The sequence below is a fragment of the Dipodomys spectabilis genome, unplaced genomic scaffold, assembly GCF_019054845.1.
Source record: "Dipodomys spectabilis isolate Male_0828 unplaced genomic scaffold, ASM1905484v1 ptg000076l, whole genome shotgun sequence".
Taxonomy (NCBI): Eukaryota; Metazoa; Chordata; class Mammalia; order Rodentia; family Heteromyidae; genus Dipodomys; species Dipodomys spectabilis.
Window position 1 is genome coordinate 4,660,110 of NW_024870753.1, and position 20,397 is coordinate 4,680,506.

Genomic DNA, 20,397 nt, shown 5'->3' on the forward strand with positions numbered 1-20,397 from the left:
GCCTTGTTAGAAAGTTTGCTGTTTAAAGGTACCACATGCTAGATAGAGCATTTGGGGGAGCTGTGGTTGAAGGGGAATGAGTGGGAATCTTTTCAGAAGGCTAGAAACACACATCTTCCTCAGTCTGGGGTGCACACTTGATTTCCAGGCTGACAGATGGATGCTGGTGAGGAGGGTTAGTGATTACTAGAGGCAAAAGAATTTCCCTCCCTCCCTCCCTTCCTTCCTCTCTCCCTTCCTTCCTCCCTCCCTTCTTTCTTTCCTTCCATGGTGGTAGTGGTGTTTGAACTCCAGTTCTTGCTCCTGTTAGGCAAACACTTTACCACTTGGTTTTTATTTTTTGGAAAAGGGTCACAGGGTTTTACCTGTGTTATCCTTGCATGTACACTTCCCCTGTAGTTGAGATGATAAATGGATTCCTGCCACAATTAGCTATTGATTGAGATGGGATCCTCCTAATAGATTTGTTAGGTTTTTAAAAAGAGGTGGCTGAGTAAGAAGTACACCACGCATGTGGTATTCAGGTAAGGGGCAGATTTATTCAGAAGACTTGCTGGAACCAGGCCAGGTTGGCCCCCCACACGGCTGGCAAAAGGGGCATCTGGCCCTGAGCTAGGCCTTATCTAGGGTAGGGGTGGGGAAAGGTGTGGCCAGGTAAAGGGAGGCAAGACCAGGTGGCCATATCAGATCCAGATATGACCTCACCAGATGCGGATGCGGATGTGGCCTCTTCCAGGTGTGCCAGTTGCCTAGGTAACGCAGGTACTGGGTGGGGTCTGCTCGCCATCCAGGAGTGGACCTTACAAGTTTCCACTCCCATCCTCTCTCACCTTTCCTCTTCTCTTAAGTTTCTTGTATGTAGTCCTTGCCATTCCCCTTCCTCAGCCTCTTGAGTGCTTGGACTTAGGTATGTGCCTGCGAATGTTGCTTTTGAATCTTGCTAGGTGAGAATGTTTCTGTGGCCCATGTTAGAGTTATTTCCTTGAGGATGTCCATCAAGATGGTTTTCTGCCTATCTGCCCTTCTAAAGAGAGAAGGGACCTGAGAGATCATGTTTTCCTTCCTGTCAGTGTTTTTATCTTTGCAAGGGAACCAGACAAACTTATCAAGAACCTTTGTGTGCTCACCAGTGGAGCTGCATCTGTGGAGTAAGTGCCAAGGGCTGGGACTGACCCTCAGGTATGACTCCTGAGGCTCTACCTGGGCCTTGGGATCTCGGCAGAGCCCATTGCTAGTCACCGATTAAGTCTCGGAGCTTTATTGTCTAGGTGAGGGGACTCTGAGAAATGCTATGACTTGTCTGGCCTCACATTATAGAACTCTTGGCCTGCATGCTGAGCCTGGTGCTCTTTCTACCATATGCTGTATCTTTGGCTCTGCTGATCTGTCCTTTGACCTGCCTAGTTTACTCTGACTCCTCTTGCCCTTTGGTGACCATTGTGACGCCCTGTGTGGATCCTAATCGCCAGCTGTCCTGCAGAGAGACTGGGCCCTGTCTGTGCCCTTCAATTCAGCCCCGCCCCCGCCCCCTGGCACACACAGGTACTGCCCAAGCTCCCCCTCCATCCTGTCTAGGGACTGAAGCCAAAGCTTCTTGCAAAACTGTCTTCTGAAGGCCCCGTGGCTGTCCTGTTTGTAAAACCCTTCACAGCCTTGCCTTTCATTGCCTTAATCTCAAATTGCATCAAAAAGGGAGAGATTAGAGGTAAAACCTCAATAAAGGACTGAACAAAAGCCCCGCGCCCGCGCTGGATTCTCACACCCAGCTTTGCCTTTTCCCCTCCCTCTTGTCTGACTGATGGAGTGGATGGACCCCTTTTTCCTCTCTCTTTAAAAAAAAAAAAACTTAGATTAAAACACTATTTAGAAAAAGCCCACTAGTTTGAAGTCACCTCTGGTTCATACATTAAACATCAAATGTACATTAACTGTGAATTATGGTCATGAAAAGTAAATCCTTTAATGCCGTTTTCTATGCTGCACGGCTGAAGCTTAACATTAATGGTCTCTTTGCAACTCTGCGAATGGACGGACTTCTTATTTTCTAGCTCTCACCGCCAGGTAGGCGTTCCTCTCAGTGCGACTGTAAACATGCATGCAGGTGAAAAGATAGCAGGGAAGTTTAAGCCCTGAAGCGCTTCTACTTGGGTGGGAAGCCATTTATCCCCCACAGGCAGGTGGCCCTGCCTTGTGCAGGGGACCCCTCTGCAAGTCCCTTCACATCGGCTCAGTTTAATTGTTTGCCACATTAAGTTCTGAGGAACTGTATTTGTCAAGAAGATGTCTAACTGGCGTCTAGATCAAGCTATTGATCAGAAATCCTGACAACAGGAAAGCAAGCTTTCACTCAAAAGGCTTTTCTATTTATCTTTTATCTTCTACCCCCTCTCCTCACCCCCCCCCCCCCCCCCAGCAAAAGAAAGCAAGTTACAAAGGCAGTTGCCTTTGTGGTGATTACCAGGAGCAATCACCGCAGGGATTTGGTATGAAAATCTGGCTCTGTGTGTGTGTGTGAGCCCGCGAGTGCCCGCGTGCGTGTGTGCTGGTACTGGGGCTTAAACTCAGGGCCTGCTTTCCTTTTGGCTTTTCCTGTCAAGGTAGGTGCTCTACCACTTGAACCACACTTCTACTTGTGGCTTTTTGATAGTTAATTGGAGATAATAGTCTCTCAAAGCTGGCTTTCAACCTCAATCCTCTGATCTCAGCCTCCTGACTAGCTGGGATAACAGGTGTGAGCCACCAGGACTCACTGGAAACAAGGCTCTTGATGCAAAGAAGCCTCAAACTTTCCCCTCGGGCACCAGGATGAGAGGCACAAACAGGAGTGATACAGACCCCAAATGTTTACTCTTGGGAGAATGACTTTCCTCCTTTAATACTGTAAGAGATCTCCCTTGGTGGAGAAGAGAGATATAAATTGTAGAAAGACTTTGACTAGGGTCTGATCGGAAGCCTGGGAGGGCAGAAATATGATGGAGCTGTGGACTTTAGCCAATTAAGAGACAAGATTAGAAAAGTCAGAATGAATGATTAGTTCTCCAACCTGGGCTAAGAGACAATATGGAGACAAAGTAGAAATAACGATAGAAACCCATTTGAAAAGGCATCAGATTGCATTTCAGTGTTTATGCACCTTTAGAGCTTGCAGTAAATTACACAAGTTATTTAAATACATCCTTTAATATTTATGCTTTGTTGTTTTAATAAAGACTTCTATTTTTAAATAAAAATGCATAATTAAGTGGAACAGAAATTTTTTTTCCTTTTTGCAGAGTTTAATTGTGCCTCTGGGAAGCCTCGGCTGTTCAGGCTAGAAAGTCCAGAATTACCCTCCCCTGTGTAACAGCATCTTCTCTGCATTCAGTAGGTGCTCAATAGATACTGAATGATCAACTATTGAGTACCTGGCCCTGTGTTATGCTCTAGAGTTCTATTAGTGGAGGTGTGAGGAAAGAGAGATGGATTCCGCTCAAACAGAGCTCATAATTTAAGTAAGGAACCAGACATCAGTTATACAAATGAGTGTGGGCCTCAGCCAGAGACCAGTAAGAAGCACTATGTGGTCAGAGTATCACCAGGGACTTAAACTTGTAGGAACCATGAGAAGAAAAGGAAGGCTTCCTGGAACATGCATGTAATCATCATTCCAAGATCATTGAATAAGAAGAGAGGGCTAGAGCGCCACATGCCACGGTGTATTTGAAGGACCTGGAGGAAAGCAGGGGACAGGCCTGCCTGGTGCTGTGGCTAGGCTGCACAGACAGCTGGGCTGGGGAAGCACGGGTTGGAGCTGAAATCCAGCCCAGTTTTCCTTGCCAACTGACAGCCCCTTGAGATGCTGTATCAGCTTAGATGAAAGGGCATCCTTTTATCCAGCCAGGCTGCCTAGAAGGGGCACCTTTGTCAAGTTCCCTCCACAGCACCCTAGGTGCTGACACGATCCTGGTGGTTGGAGGACAGCAAGGCAGAGGGAGAGTGAGGCCTGGTCAGGCTGGAAAGTTGCCAGGGCCAGACACTCAGGCCTGGTTGCGCGACTAGGATTCAGGCCTTTATCCTAAGAAGAGTGAGAAGCTAATGAAGGGTTCTAAATGTGTATGTGTGTGATGAGCAGATTTGCATTTTGAAAAGATCACTCGGGTTGCGGCGTGGAAACCCGATTACAGGAGCATCAGGGTGGAAGGCAGGGGTGGGGGGAAGTAGTATGGTTTTAGGCAGAAGATTGATTTCAAGTTTGGATTTGGACTACTGAGTTTGATGTGTCTTGTAAAGCATCCTAGTGGAAACGTCAAGTAGGCAGTGAGCTCAGACAAACTGGGTGTGTAATACGAGGTCTTTGGTTGTCATAACCCTCAGGTGTCAGCCACGGGGCATGAAACAAGTCATTCACTGGGCCAGTAGGGAAACAGAAGGAAGGCAGCCGCATGGAGAATGAGGGCCGGGGAGTCTACCTGGTGCAGAGGGTGAGGCTCAAGTGGCAATGTCTACATCACCGTCCCAGAGAACTAGGAAAAGCTGACCATCCACCGAGCCCTTGGAGACTCCAGTGAACTAAGTCGTCACGGTAAGGTGAGTGGGGACATGTACGGCTTCTCCTGGTATCGATGATGAATCATGGGCATTTCAAATATGACCCTAGATAGGGATCAGGAGACGGCTGGGTATTGATAGTGCTAAACTGGACGCTGGTTGGCTCACTTCCATAATCCTAGCTACTCAGGAGGCTGAGATCTGATGAACTGTGATTCAAAGCCAGCAAGGGCAGCAAAGTCAGTGAGATACTTATCTCCAATTAGCCAGCCAAAAGCCAGACCTAGAGTTGTGGCCCAAGTGACAAAGCACTAGCCTAGAACAAAAAAAAGCTAAGAGACAGTGCCCAGGACCTGAATTCAAGCCCCAGTACTGGGGTGCATGTATACACACACACACACACACACACACACACACACACACACACACACACACAACACCACATAAACAAAAAAAAAATGATAGCATTTAAATAATAACCTTGAACTGGTAGCCCTATGGCTCTTCTTCCCAGAAGTCTTTCTCCATTGTGGATCACAGACTACTAAATTTATTTGGAAAAGAGATTAGTGTTGGACAGATAGATTAGAAGGTTCTAAAATAAGATGATTTCAGAAGAGGGTGAGAGGATGAGTCTAGGGTTGGACAGAGTCCAGCTCTGCTCACTAGGACGATGCTAACAGGAATGGTTATTGGAATATGTCTGGTGAACAGCCCTGGCCTGGCCTACTGGATACTCAGCCTACAGAATCAGGACCAGTTATGGAACTTGAATGGAGTCTGGACTTGGGCTCCCAGTGAATGACTGAGTTTGATGAGGACCAGAAATGTGTGTGTGTGTGTGTGTGTGTGTGTGTGTGTGTGTGTGTGTGGCGGGGACGACTTTGAACCCACATGTTGAAAGAAGCAGCTTTCTTAATATAAAAACCTATAAATGAGAATAAACCCAATTGCTTATGTCTTGAGACCAGTTTCTAGACTTTTAGTAGCTTTATCAATGCTATGTGGAAGAACAAAGTGGTATGTGCATGCATGTATGCATGTGTGCATAATACATGTGTGTGCACGTGTATGCATGCATGCATGGGTATGGGTATGTAGGCATGTATGTATAGGTGCTTATAGTCTCTTTCTTACTAGGCTTGGATAAATATTGCAGAAGTAAAGAGAAAGTTAAGGTAGCCTAATGTGGAGAAGGGAAGGCCAAGAAATAGAATCTTAAGCATTTGGTCCTTACTGGCAAACAGGGCTTAAACTAAGCTCATTACTATTAATAATGCTAGACACTTATCTAAACATTTTTTAAATGACTAATTCAATCATCACAATAACCTTACAATACCTCTGGGAGGTCAGTTGTTACTAACCGTGCTTTTCAGATAAGGAAACAGATACACAGCAGCGAGGTCAAGTGATGTGTGTGGCCCACAGAAACAGGAGTCAAACCCAGCCATCTTCTCCAGCCCTCGTGCTATATGCCTGAATCCTAGTGAAAAGGAGGAAGTATGCTGGTGCTTTGGACTCCAGAATTCAGAGGACTGAATTCTATTTCCATTTTTGTGTCTGTGTAGGAAAATTTGCAGAGAATCCAACATGGAGGCCACGGCAGGCAGGGTTATTCTGCTGTCGAAGCAGTAAGCCTCTGAGAGACTGAGGTCTCCGCATGCTGCGGGAGGGTGGCAGGGCCACAGATGAGCTTGGCTAGAAACCTTCAGGGCTTCCCAAGCCTCATCTCCCAGCAGGTCCTGGGTCCATGATAGCTTCCACAATGTACCCTCACTGTCAGCTTTCTCCCTGTCAATCTTCTCAGTTCCCATCAAACATGTGTGATTCCTCAAGAGGTAAAAGATGGTGTGCATTGCATTTAAATAACAACCTTGAACTGGTAGCCCTGTGGCTATTCTTTCCAGAAGTCTTTCTCCATTGTGGATCACAGACTACTCACATGCTTATTATGAGCTGTTGAGAGTTAAATGAATGAATGGTTTGGCGCAATTTCAGCTACCAGGCAGCTTACAAGGTAGAGCGTTTAGTTTAGTTACAGTGCCTGACTTCATCTCGCTTCACACCCACTTCCAACCTGGCTCGCTCTGGGGAAGCAAAGGGATCCCTTCGTGATTCTTTCAAGTCAGGTGTGTTCTTCAGGCCACCTATTGGGGAGAGAGATTGTTGAGATTGCTCAGTGAGAGGGCCTCTCCTTGTTCCCCATCTTGGCGTTTCCTGAGCTCAGCCATAGGTAATTACTTTTCTTTGATCCAGAGCAAACAGGCATGCCATTGTGACAAGCACCAAACTTGGGAGATAGATGAAGCTCACACCTTGGCCTCTTTAGTGCTATGCTTATAGGCATGTACCACCATGCCCAGCTAAGTACCTCTTTTTTTTTTTTTTAAATTGTGATTAGGGGTGAGGGTTGTCAAACCAGGTCCTCTGGTTTGTTAGACAAGTTCTCTACTACTGAGCCACATCCCCAGACTCAATGCAGACACATTGAGAAATTCAATGAGTTCACTGGGAAGGCTTTTGCCTAGGTAGTAGGTTTTTGTTGTTGTTGTTTTAAGTTTGCATGTGCTTGGAAGGTTGAAATTCACCATGCAAAGAAAGAACCTGGCTGGAACCACCCTCATTTTCCTCTTGAAACGCATTTGTCCCTCAGACTTGAGAAAAGATGAAATCTGCCTAGCTACTTGAAAGGCCTCTTCCGGAGCCAAAGACAAGAGTTCAAGGTAGAAAACCAGAACCTTGACGAGGGTCAAGGGTCACCCACTGATCAATCAGGCTGGAAATATGAGGCTCTGGTGGGACATGAATGGTCCTTCTTCCAGGCTTCCCTTTTACTTTGTGTCTTGTTCTGTTTTAGATGTATAGACACAATTAAAGACTGAGAATGATGTGCTGAGATTAGATACAACGCAGGATGCAGCTAAATGGTCTAGAGCTGTGGATTTAATATCTTTATTCCCAATATAAAAAGGAAAATCCCGAGGGGGTGGGAAGGGATTCATTTGTCCTTTAAATTTACAAGGTACAAAGCACTCTGGGGAATACGAAAAAGAAAAAAAATAAAAAGGAGATTCCACACTTATAAGAATCCAGAACTATCCTTCTGAATTTCTTCTTTTATTCCTGCCGTGCCTGATACTCAATGGTCCATGAAAGCTCAAGAAAGAAGCAAAAGGATTTCCTTGTTTCCTCTCCCCTGATTTCTTAGAGAAAGATCTTGTCTTGTTAAAGGAACTCGTCTGAAATTGAGAAAAAGTCAGATGGAAGCAAAGAAAATACGAAAGTGCAAATGTTTGTGGGCTTTCATACGTTGATGTATGCAATAAGTGACAGTAGTTTCTGGACACGGGAGCCCAAGTTTGTTGCATGCCCTATGGCTGGGATCTGTCCAGAAACCCTTCTAGTTTGTTTCTGGATTTGTTCTAGAATGAAGATCAAACCAGATAAAGATCCAGAAGTCCATGATAGCTGCAAGCAGAAAGGTGAGCTGCTCCCCAACCCCAGGAAACAAGTTACTCCTTAAATTCTCCTAGGAGCCCCCACCACACCCCATGCTCTACAGAGCAAGGGTAAGGGGCCCTTCCTTCCTAGGAAACACCTCTGAATTCTGGCAGTGTCTGTGGTTCTATGCCATAAAACCAAAGCCCTTCTGGTTCTGTTTATCTCAGCACCTCCAACATCTCCATTTCTGCCGGCATCAGGTATATTACAGACGGGGAAATTGGCTTTCAGAAATAGCACCTGTCAGAGATCGGTGGGCATTCAGTCTCCCCCCTCCCCTCCCCACACCACACACCCACCCCCATCAGCACCAAATGGTCTTAATTAACTTTGGACACTTCCGCGCCTCACACTTTATTTCTGAATGTTATTGAAAGTTGTCAGAACTTGTCTCACTTTTCCCTTTTATTATTAATGTGTAAATACAATGCCTCGGGAGTGTTACTAAAACACAGACTCTAATCCCTGGAGATTAATTTATGAACGCAGCATAGGGTGAAGTTGCATCCTGGCGACTGAAAATTGATGCTGGTAAGAACCACAAGCACTGGCCTCTTCAAACCCATTGAGATCCGGAAGGCCAAGGAGACTGGGGGAAGACGGAGCAAATTGGAAGGGCTGGGCTCTGTTGATTTTTGAGACACCTCTAGAGGACACAGGACCCTGGACTGGACAGAAGAGAACATAGCTACCTTTTTCTCCTGATGAGGCCCAGTCCCCCCTCCCCCCATGTAACGCTGTCCATCCATTAGCCAAGTCCACGAGCATTTATTGAGCACTTAGGCGACATCAGTCTATGCTCAGCTCGGTGGGAATCTAAACAAGCAAAGCCGGGGTGACTGCTTGTGATGGATAGCCTTACCTTGGTGGAGGGAGTCAAACCTGGGCATTAGTACATATTGGAGCACCACGCTGGACTCCAGCTAGTATAAGATTATGGACGGTGGATTTTAAGGCAAGGAGGGCTGGAGTGGTGGAGTGGTGTCCAACCCGGGATGGGGGTGCGGGATAGCCAGGGGTTAGGACTAGGAGGCATCTGCTAGTGCCGGGATCCGCTGATCCCAAACATAAGAAAGATGGGGCGCCCAGGGTACCTCCCGGGAAGCCTGCTGTTCACAGCCGCATCTTTATCGGGCCCAGGGAGGCAGCTCACTGGTTTGGATGGCGTCCAGCTTCAGAAAACCTGCCCCCCACCCCCGCCTTTTATTTTGTCTGAAGCGGGTAGCTGGACACCCTGGCTGGGGGATTCCCTCGCTTCTCCACCACCTGGGGCCCTGGGAGCTGAGGGGACCCCGGGGGAGGATCTGGGGGGCCGGGTCGCAGTGGTGTGGGGTTCAACTCAGCCCGCCAGGGAAGAGGATGGAGAGGAGGAAGCTGGGCCTCTCGGTGTGGGACTGCGCGGGGACCGGGCCGGTGGCGGGGACACCTGTGCAGGCTGGGCTTGGCCACCCCGTGCCGCGGGCCCCTCCGTCTCCCTCGCCCTCTCCAGCGCGGCCCCGCCCGCCGCGCCAGGCCTCGTCCCCGGGTGGATTTCAGGATGGGCCCGGGCGCAGGGCCCGAGGCCGCGGGAGGAGGACGGAGACCGGGGCTGCGCCCAGAGATGGCGGCGGCTCCTCCGAGCGCTCGGGACGGCGGGGTTCCAGAGCTGTGGCCGGCCCGCCGTGCCCATCGGAGGGAGGGGGGGGATCGGTGCCCGGTTGGCAGGGCCAGGCACCGGATGCAGGGCCCGGCCGGCGGCGGAGGCGGAGGCGGAGGGCCAGGGCGCCGCCGAGCCGCCCGCGCTGCGCAGCGGCGCCCGGCAGCGGAAAGGCCGCCGCGCGCCGCGGCCGCCCGGCGTCTCCGGGGATGGCGGGGGCTTTGCCACCCTGGCTGGCCGCGGAGGCCGCGGATGCAAACCCAGCCCCGCGCATGCAAACCCGCGCCCCGCGCCCACCTCCCCGCGCCCACCTCCCCGCGCCCACCTTCCGCCGAGACCCGCAGCACGGTGGCAGCACCGCCCTTCCTGGGCTCCACAGACTTTGCAAAGCCCTGCCGTGGAGGTGGCCCCCGCGGAGACCCCAGAAGAGGAGGAAAGGGACGGGAGGGGCCCACGTGGACGGCTATGGGAAAGACTCCCGCCGGCCACAGGGAAAGGCCAGGGCTCCCAGCTCTGCCCCGCTCTGTAGCAAATGGGGGTGTTTGTGACCTTCTGGGGGCTGGGCTGTGTGTGCGTGTGTGTGTGTGCACGTGTGTGTGCTTCCCAGTGGAGGCATCATTCAGGACTTAGGACTTCAGAGGAAGATCAGACCTGGGGCCCCTCCCTGCCATTCTCTTCTCCCCTCTCCCCACTCACTCACTGCTGGCCAACCTACTCCCCCTGCACAGACCAGGCAGTCAAAATCACCAACTAGCCAAAGGGCCCACTGAGTGTATTAGTGGGGCCAGAGGGTGTGTTGCTATGCACACAGTAGGTGCCCGGTGCACATAGAGTAGGAGGAGCCTTTGGTTCCTGATTGCTGGAGAAGTGACATTCAGAGCTACAGACAGAGGTGGTGCCCGGCTGGGCTGCTCAGCCCCCATGGCTGGGCTGGTGTGGAGGAGGCCAGTGCTGGTGCCATGATTGAAGGGCTGCTCTTTGGAGCTGCTGCCAAAGTAATCTCAGGCCGGCAGCCTCATGCCTTTGGTTAGTCTCAGCCCACTCGCCAGCTCTGCCCTTCAGAAGAGGCCCAATGTCTCCTCCAGAGGACACGGATTAACCCCTAAAAACGGAGTTTTGTTTGCACGGCTCTCTCCAAAGCTGAGGAAGTCTCTGTGGTGGTGTTCCTTGTTGGCCAGGGGAATCCTTTAGGTCAGAAGAGGCTGGTAGAGGCTCGGCCTCTGGCCCTAGATAGACACCCAGTCTGGGAATTTGCCAGGAACTCTTGCTCACATGCCCCGCTGGTCAGTCCTGCCTTCCCCAGCCAGCAGAGCACCATGAGAGGTCTTTTCCTATAGGCTCAGCCCTGCCCAGTTACGGAACCTGTGTTGACTAGGCTAGGAGTAATGGTAGGGCGACCACTGCACACAGATGTATGCCCACAGGTTCAGGGTCCAGTGCAGTCTGCAGCAAACACCCTTTCCTTAATAATCACTGAAGATGTCCCTCTGCTGGGCCCCTGGCTTGGTTTCCCAAGTAGCTTTCCAATCTCAGAGCAGCAATCTCACCCTAGTTAGTTACTGCCCTCCTCTCTGGCCCTTTCCCATCCCTGGGCATGCCTGGTACCCTGAAGGATACCCTGTATCCTGCAGGGAGGTGAAGAAGGCCCAGTCTTGGTCGTCAAAGAGTACAGCTGCAATGGAGGTGGTGAAATTATGGAGTAACAGCTCTAACAGGATGCAGGTGGAGCAAAGGCTGGTAATGGGTCACATCAGTATGTGACTAGTACTTGGGGAAGAGAGTACTTTGCTGGAACGTGTTGGGGGGGAGGAGACTTCGTGGGTCCTCTCTCAAGCACATATTTTTAGTATATGAACATAGAGTAGGATGGGAAATTATTATTTGTGGTAGATTTTTCTAAGTTCGGGTACCTAACCACTTTTTGACTACTCCTACTTTTCTTCCCCTTCTTTCCTTCTGATCCTCCTCTCCCTTCTCATCCTCCTTTATAGTGTTGCTAGCAACTTCTTTCTGAGAAACGACTTCCAGCAACTGTCAGGGACTTTGTCCCCTCATTCTTTTCCCCCCTTCAGATGGCCAGCCAGTCATCCCAGTCCAAGCTCTAGGCCTGGTAATGGGTTCAGAGATGAACACATGACCCAACTCACCCAGTAATGTCTGGCCTACAGTTGAAAGGACTCAACGTAGAGAAGAGTAGGGCTTCTCCTACTGAAATGTGAAGTTGGCATCCTGACGTAGCTGCTGCCATCTTGGCCCATTGGTTTTTGTTTTTGTTTTTGTATGACATGGACATAGGAAGCCCACCACTGTGACAGTGGGAGAAACATTTGGTCCTTTGAGCCACCTTCTAGATGTCTAAAACCAAACCGAGCCCCGCATGTATTGATTCTACGATCTGATAACTTACCTCTTTGGGCATTTTGACTAGGATTTGATCGCGTTATCACTCATACCTGGCATGTGCCTACCGAATCTCTTCTGCATGCCGAGCCCCGAGCTCAATGTTTCTGTTTGATAATCTCACTTTCCTGATCTTTCAGATGGCAAAATCTTAGGTACAGACAGGTTGTGGCTCTGGGAAGCTTATTCAGGGACAAGATTTCGGAAGCTCAAGCAATGTCTTAAAGGGTCCTAACCTGTAGGAGAAAACCCCCAAAAGTCAAGTTTCAGTTAAAGGATGAGTTCTTCAACAGCCTCAGTGCTCTTCTTCTCTCTGTTCCTTGGCATGGCTGTTGGCCATCTTGAGACAGGACCCCTCTAGTGGTAAGATGGCGCACACTCCATGGGCTGGTAGATTTGTGGCTTTATTTGCAAGGCTATAGTATAGTTATTTCTGTAAGATGATAAGGACATAGCAGGTCACCCAAGCAGGGTGAGAAGCAAGCTGCCAGTCATTATTATACTTAGCTCAGTAAGCCTAACATAGTCTTTGGTTGGTGTTGATTTCTAATTCAGCTTGGCTAACCCTGTCCATGCACAGGATAACTCCGGACAGGGGAGAGTTAATGACCAACCTTCCTCCAGGAGAGAAAAAGGCTTCAATAACAAAACCCAACAGCACGGAGGGAAAGAGACGCAAGTTACCAGCCACAGAAGCTTAAAAAAGAACCCACCCACAGCTCCCGCTACAAATGCTTTTAGCCGCACGTTAAATCTTCCCTCTAATGGCACCCCTGTTAAACGAGATATGTCACCCGACCTGAGGAGGCTGACTTGAAAGGCAAATAGTTGGAAGTGAATCCACACGTTATTAGTGAGAGATGTTCTCACATTTCCGGCAAAAAATAATGGAGCTGAGGTCTAAGAGATGACTAATACCTCCCCATTACTGACCCGAGGCCGGGCATTACATTGTAATGCTGGCCACTCAGCTGGCCCTTCTAGCATATTTTTTGGTGCTTGGCCTCTGAGGGCTTTCTGCTGGATGGCTCACTTCATGTTAACCTGGGCTGACCAGCCTCTTGAAATGAGGAAGCTGTCATCCCCATGGGGTGGGGGTGGGGGCTTGGGGGAAGCTGGCCCTGGGTTGCCCAGAATAGAAACGCAGAATCCTGATGGTTTGGATGAGTTCCTTGCCTCAAGGAAAGGCCATATCTAAGACACACGGATTCCATCCTCATCCGGGTTCAATCCTCTTTCATAGTCTTGGGTCATTAGTGACCTTGATGTTGACGCCTCTAATGGACTTTTAAAATTTTCTCTTGTTTCCCACCCTCTTGACCATTGCAGCTCAAATACCCACCTTTCTTCCCAGGCTCATCCTCCTGGGTGGTCTGATAGCTGTACAGTGGAAGTCCTAAGGACTCATGGCTTCTTATTCTATATTACCTCTAAAAGCGATCTCCTCTATGGGCTTCACAGCCCATCCAAATGCCAATGGTTTCTTTATTTGACTCTGATCCAGTTTTCCCCTGTACATCTGAGAACTGTATTTCCAGCAGTATACCCGAAATCCCCACCATGCTGTCCCTAAAGCTGCCTCCAACTTAACATCTGCAAAACTAAACCCACTGTTGGCATGCTTGGTCTTGGCCTTCTTCCACGATTCCTCCTTCTCTCCATGTAGGGAAAGGCTGTATGTCCATTTGTCTATGCTGGAAACCTAGAGGAATCATTCTTTCTCTGCCCTCCTGTTCCAATTGATCGCCAACTCCCTGCTGATTTTCCTTGCTAATGATTTCTTGGCTCTCTTTGGTGGCCTTCAGTCTCTGCCATCATCACAGGCCAGAGTGTCACCATCTTCTGCTGGTGACAACTTCTTAATGCATCTGTCGGCCCCTCCTGTCTGTTCACACTGCAGGAGACTCTCCTTGGAATTCATGTCTGTCCACGATGCTTTGTCTGAAACTCTGTATTTTCCATTGCTCTCCATCCTCTCCAAATTCCTCTGTGATTTGGCTCTGCTGTTTTCTTGGCCCCTTCTGACATTATTCTTCCCTCACTTTCTGAACTCTAACATATGGCCTTCCCTCCATTCCTTAAGCCACACTCCCCCTTGGCTCAGGGTTTCTGCATGTTCTACTGTTTGTGAAATATTGTTTTTCTTCTTCCTTTTGCCAAAGCAACCTCTGACTCTCCAGCTTGCAAGTTTCTTAGCTTCTTTACAGCAACTTCACATGATCCCTCTCAGATCAGATGAGGCTTCTATGCCACACTGTTGGATTTCTGCCAGTGTGCGGAACAGGGCTGGCCCTTAAAGCCATGGCTCACTGTTTGTTGGATGAATTACCCTCTGGTTAAATACCAATTGCCAGCCTTGAGGGCTGGCTCTGAGATGTTCCTATAATATCCTTATTTTCTTGGCTAGAAGGGAAAAGAGGTTCCAGTTTTTTGCTGGGAGGACAGTTGTGGGGCTTGAACTTAGGGCCTGGGTGCTGTCCCTGAGCTCTTTTGTTCAAGGCTAGTGCTCTACCACTTTGAGCCACAGTGCCACTTCTTATTTTTGAAGATTAGTGTCTCATGGGGATTTTTTTCTTCCCAGGCTGATTTTGAACTGCAGTCCTCAGATCTCAGCTTCCTGAGTAGCTAGGATTGCAGGCGTGAGCTACTGGCAACAGGTCGAGGTTCCACTCAGTATTCAAGTAAGGTTCCAGTTGAACTGAGCATGTCTTAGCTCCTGTTTTGACTTTAGGGCCAGGGATCCCTCTTGAATTTCCCCCTTGTTAAGCCTTGTAGTCTCTTCACAGCTGGACCCTGAAACTGCTTCCAAAGCCCTAGATGCAGGGCCTGGCCATTGTCCTTGAGCTGTTTTTGCTTAAAGCTAGTGCTCTACCACTTGGAGCCACAGCTCCACTTCCTTTTTTTTTATTTTTCATGGCTAATTGGAGATAAGAGTCTCATGGACTTTCCTGCCTCAGCTGGCTTTGGATTGTAATCCTCAGATCTCAGTCTCCGGAGTAGCTAGGATGAAAGGCATGAGACATCACACCAGCCCCTCCCCTCTTTCCCTAGGTGGATACGAAGAGTCCATGATGCAGGAAATGCTTCTGGATCTCTTCTTGATCTAGCAGGGCTCTAGCTTTGGATGCAAAACTCAGAAGTCACCACAATACTGGCCTCTCTTTTTCTCTCCCTATTACCCTCCCCCCCCCCCGCATTCCTCAGTTTCTCCCTAACTCACCAGACCTGCTGGCTATTGGGGGCCTCAAAGGACTACGCTGGCCATCAAATTCTCTTTTCTGGCACATTCCCCTGACCTTCTGTAAGATCTAACCTGATCTATTCTTTCTCTTTAGAGCACTTATCTTGTGGACCGTACATACTGGGCAGTGGGAGGGGAGCTGGTGTGTCCCCCCCACAGCAGTGGTAACAACCACAGCAGCAGGTTTATTTTTAAATAAAAATCAGGAAGTCACGAGGCTCCTGAGGCTTTCCTGCATTCTTATTTTTCATTCAATAGGAAAAAGAAAGAAAGAAAAGACAAAAGAGAGAGAGAGGGAAAAAAATGACGGGGAAAAATACAGCTCGTGTTTCTAACTTCCATTTTTCATGGCTCCCTGTTCCCGGTCCCTTTTCCCTCCCGCTTCCCTTCTCTGCCATTTGGCAGCTCTGAAGAAAGGCAAGGAGTGATTTCTTCTGAGAAGGGAGTGGGGAACCTGGGCAGGCTGAGCATTAGGCATGCAGCCCCTGAGCAAGTTCGCATGCATGGTAAAATATTACCTTCATAACACACTCGCAGATAGCTATGTGTAAATGGTCACATGCTTTTGTGATGACCGAGTTATAAATGATTGCAGACTCCATCATTAATAATGCATTTGAACAATAACAACTTGATTCAAAGGAAGACGTAAGGCCTTTCTTTCTCCACCCCCCCCCCCATCCCCACCCTGTATATGAATTCACTCTTGTTGTGTGTGAAATGACTGGGACCTAGGATCGGGGGCCCACGTTGGGCCTTCAGAAAGTGGGGGAGCATTTCAGCTCATGCTGGCCCCTGATAGGCAAAAATGGGACATCTGGTGGCCACCCCAGAGATTTTCCTATGTGCCGTGTTGATTTGTACCCGCTAAGTGTTTACATCTTCCCAGGGTCCGACAATCTCAACCACCAGCTGCTCTGATGCTAATTTGAGGGTGGGTCTCCAAGAGTGAACCAGAGCCTGTAAATTCCCCAGCAGTTGATTGCCTGAGGTCACTGGTCTGTTTAAAAGATATAGTTAGTGCTAATTCTTCAGGATGCCATTACCTATCATGGAACCTTAACAATCTAGCTCAAAGCATTTGGTGCTCATTCCCTAGTACCTTTCTACACTGTGTTCTAATTACCCCCCCCCAAAACATTCTCAGGGTCATAAAAACATAACCTGCTATTTAAAGCTTATACTGGGTTGTTCAGTCTGCAAGCTCCTACTCTTCCTTCAAAATCCTGGTCAAACATGCCCCTCTTCTCTAGCTCCCCAAGGCAGAGTCCCTTGTTTCATCCTGTGATCTCATCTGTCCATATATATCTATATATCAATTCATATATATATATATATATCTCACATATATATCTATATATCTCTATATACCAATTCATATATATATATATATCTCACATATATATCTATATATCTCTATATACCAATTCATATATATATATATATATATATCTCAATTATATCATTGCTCATACCACACACACACTGTAATGCTTTATTCTTGTATTGATTTTCCTTGCTGGGCTTTGAGCTCCTTACCGCCAATAAGTGCATGTTTCTATCCTTTATATCTCCATTCTTCAGCCCAGTGCTCAGAAATCATTAAATATTCAGTATGTGTTGAATGAATAAGCAAAGAACCACTCAATGGACACCTTTCTGTTTTCTTAGGTGGGTGATATTATGCGATGTGCACCCTGAGCTGGCACAGGAGACGTCTGGGAAGAAGAGCTCCTGTTCATTGGCATGCCCCTGAGCCAGGTCTTCGAAGTCAAATTATTCAGAAGGTGTTTTAGTGAAAACGATGCCCACGGACCTGGCCATTTTCTGTGCTCCATCTGATAGCCTGCCACTGTCTATCCCTTGGAAATCAAGAGTCTTTTCTACAACTGTGTGTCTCCATCCCTCCTCTAGTACCTACACCTTTCAGTTGAATTGTACCCTGAAAAGAATCTTGATGTTACAGGTTTGCAGTTCCAGATTCTTTCATTCATTTGGCATGACCTCGTGTGTAGGCAGATGTCTAGAGTTGCCGATGGCTCTCTTTCTCAATCACTCTCATGCCTCTCCCTCTGCTTTGACTTTGTTTCCTTGAACACTGTGAGGTGGGATCCCGTGGCCCTGGGCCCTCAGTTGATAGCTCCATGCAGACCTCTGAACCCCACCAGGGGTGTGTTTGTACTGTGGCCTCAGAGCTGCAGTCAGACCCTCTCTTCTTCAGGAGGAAAGACCTGAGGTTAGTTCCCTGAACCGGGCCCTATTTTAACTACTTCTCCTTGCTCTAAAAGCTTTTTCTTGCTTTTTACCTTTTATGACCATACTCTAAAACCACTCTCATCTCTTCCTGTGCTAAAACTTCATCATCTTTTTGAGTCTACGTTTTTCTCTACAATTTCTTCTTCTTCTTCTTTTTTTTAAATAACTCTGACCTCGGAGCAACACTTGCTCCATCTGTTCTTTCTGGCCCTGATTTCCCTCGGAATTACTGATCCGAACACTCATTTTCCACACTAATTTCTCTCTCCAGAATACAAGAAAATGATGATCAAAAATATTTGCACAGCTATAAGGTCACAAATTAGTTTTGTTTATTTATAGCCTCCTACCTTCCTAAAAAGAAAAGCTTACTACTGGTCTTAAATATCACGGTGAAAGAAAGTAAATTCCAAGTAGGTTTTAGAAAAGAAGCAAACCCTGGTCCACCGGGCCAGGAGGTGGTTGTGGAGCCGCAAGGGCATGATGGCATCCAAGCTACATGCTGGTGGTGGCCCTGGGTTCTATGATGGGCCATTTGTGCCCTACAGAGAGGGAAATGAGATCAGTTATGAAGTTCAGAATCCAGGACACACACACACACACACACACACACACACACACACACACACACACACACACCTAAATTGCTATGAAAACTGCAATGTTTCGTGATGACAAGTCTAGGGAAAAATCCATCTTGGAGCCTTGAGCTCCACCATGAATACATCACATATAATATATCAATATAGTAGATACAACTGATTCTCCACAGCATTCTTAGACTAACTACTGAGGAATGTCCTTTGTATATACATCCTCCCAATTAGAGAAGTTTAGCACATTGTAACGGGAGAATGGGGAGAGGCTTTTCAGGTTAGTGTTTAGTGATCTGGGGGCTTCCTTTCCACGTGAGTCCATAGGTATTTAAATGGTCTTGAAGCAATGGAAAATGTGGTCCTGGCGCTCAAGAAACGCATGCTGTCATAGGACCACCCACTGCACGAAGCCATCCCTCAGGATGCAAGTCTGCATCCATTCTGAAAGTGCCATCCTCTGGGCACAGCTGCAGAGCCTGTGTTTTAAGCAAGCACCCTTAGGATTCAGAGGCAGGCATTTCAGGTAAGCATTGTTGTGATGGAGATTCTTCATGTGGGCCAATGATCTGTAGTGGAAAGCTGCATCGTGAGGTATCACACAGGTGCCCCAAACAAAGGATTACAGGAGGCTAAAGTGATAGGAATCACTTCTGGCAGGCATAGCGAGAGAAGACGGTGGTAGTATTTGAGCTGAGCTCTGAGACACGAGCAAGAGCAGGCACAGGATAAGCCGGGGAGTACTTTCATGCAGAGGAAATAAACTAGGCAAAACCTCACAGGTAGAAAAATGCTGGGCAAATAGATCTGATTGACGCGAGTGTAATCTATGTAAAGGAAATGGTAGGAGACAAAGCCAGAAAGGCAGGTTGGGGACAAATTATGGAGGGCGTTGAATACCAGACTGATGAGTGTGAGCTATTCTCAGTAGGCAACGGGGAGCCATTGAAGGCTTTCGAGCCCCAGAATGATGTGATCAAAGTAGCACTTGCAGAAGATTAATTTGACTGTGGTGGGGAGACTGGAGTAGAGGGTAAGGGACTGAGCAGAGTTCAGTACATAAAGGACATTCTACGAGTGTTTGTGGAATGAAATCTTTGAATAAAGCAGGGAAGAGGCCATTGTGATAGTCTAGGTGTCAGAAGATAAAGGCCTAAAGGAAGAAACAAGGAGGAACAAAGAGGGAGAGAAGAAGGCACAGACCAAGATGGCCCGCTGTGTCTGGTGAGGGAAAGAGAGGGTCATTATCTACTCTGAAGTTTGAAGCCTGGGCTGCTAGGGGGGTCGTGGGCCCATTGCCAGACCACGTTCAGAGGAGGCTACGGATGGGCGCAGGGTGAGAAGTCATGGAGCAAGCTATATGAACTGGAGCAGCTGAGCGGGCTCAGGGCGGAGTCTGAGAGGCACAATTCTGTAGGACCTTGGCTAGAAGGCTAGAAGTGTATCATGGCAAACCTCACTCTTGACCTCGAACAATGTCCGCACTTCAGTATTGGAAGGAGACACAAGTGACCCGTCTGGGGATAGTCAAGCCGGGCAGAGAAGTATGGGGACTGTGTAAGAATGGGACCTAGAACAGAAGGACAAGGAGTTATTTCAAGAAGGAAGGATGGAATAGTGCTCTGGGCTGCAGCCATATAATGGTAACCAGGGCTGAGAGCAAACCCTAGAAATTAAGTTCTCACTTCTGTCCTGACGGAGCATAGTTCACATAAACACCATGCTGTGCCTGAGGGTCTCCCCCTCAAAAAAAGTCTGTGTGCTAGAACTTAATCCCCCAATGTGAGCTGTTGGGAGATGGTGGTACCTTTAGCAGTCAGGGACAAGTGGGAGGTCCCTAGGGGATTGAGGGTGTGCCCTGGAAGGGGATTGTGGGATCCTCGTCTCTTCCTGTCTCATTTCTACTTCCTGGCTTGCAAGGCAAACAGTTTGATTCTCCATATACACCTGTCATGTTGTATTGCTGGCTTGTCAGAGTCCCAAAGCTCAAGTGTGTGTGTGTGTGTGTGTGTGTATGTGCATGTGTAGGGAGTATGCTTGATCTTGAACTAGACCTCCAATACTATGAGCCAAAACAGACCTTTCTTCTTTTAAAGTTCATTGCCATGGGTGTTTTTGTCGTAGCGAGGGAGACCTGACTAACCCAAAGAGCAACAGGATGTTGTTTCAGTCCCACTTACTAGGTGCCATGATTAAATCAGGAGTCTTCAATCCATATGTGTAGTATGGAGATTTTTCTT

At 48.2% G+C, this 20,397-nt stretch overlaps 1 long non-coding RNA gene across 1 annotated transcript; it reads left to right on the forward strand.

Moving 5' to 3' along the window:
* Positions 1 to 4,402: 4,402 nt before the first annotated feature.
* Positions 4,403 to 17,112, forward strand: LOC122110201. The gene is made up of 3 exons (XR_006147849.1): positions 4,403 to 4,566; positions 7,957 to 8,012; positions 16,980 to 17,112. It is a non-coding gene; the product is annotated as an uncharacterized LOC122110201 (long non-coding RNA).
* Positions 17,113 to 20,397: the final 3,285 nt, after the last annotated feature.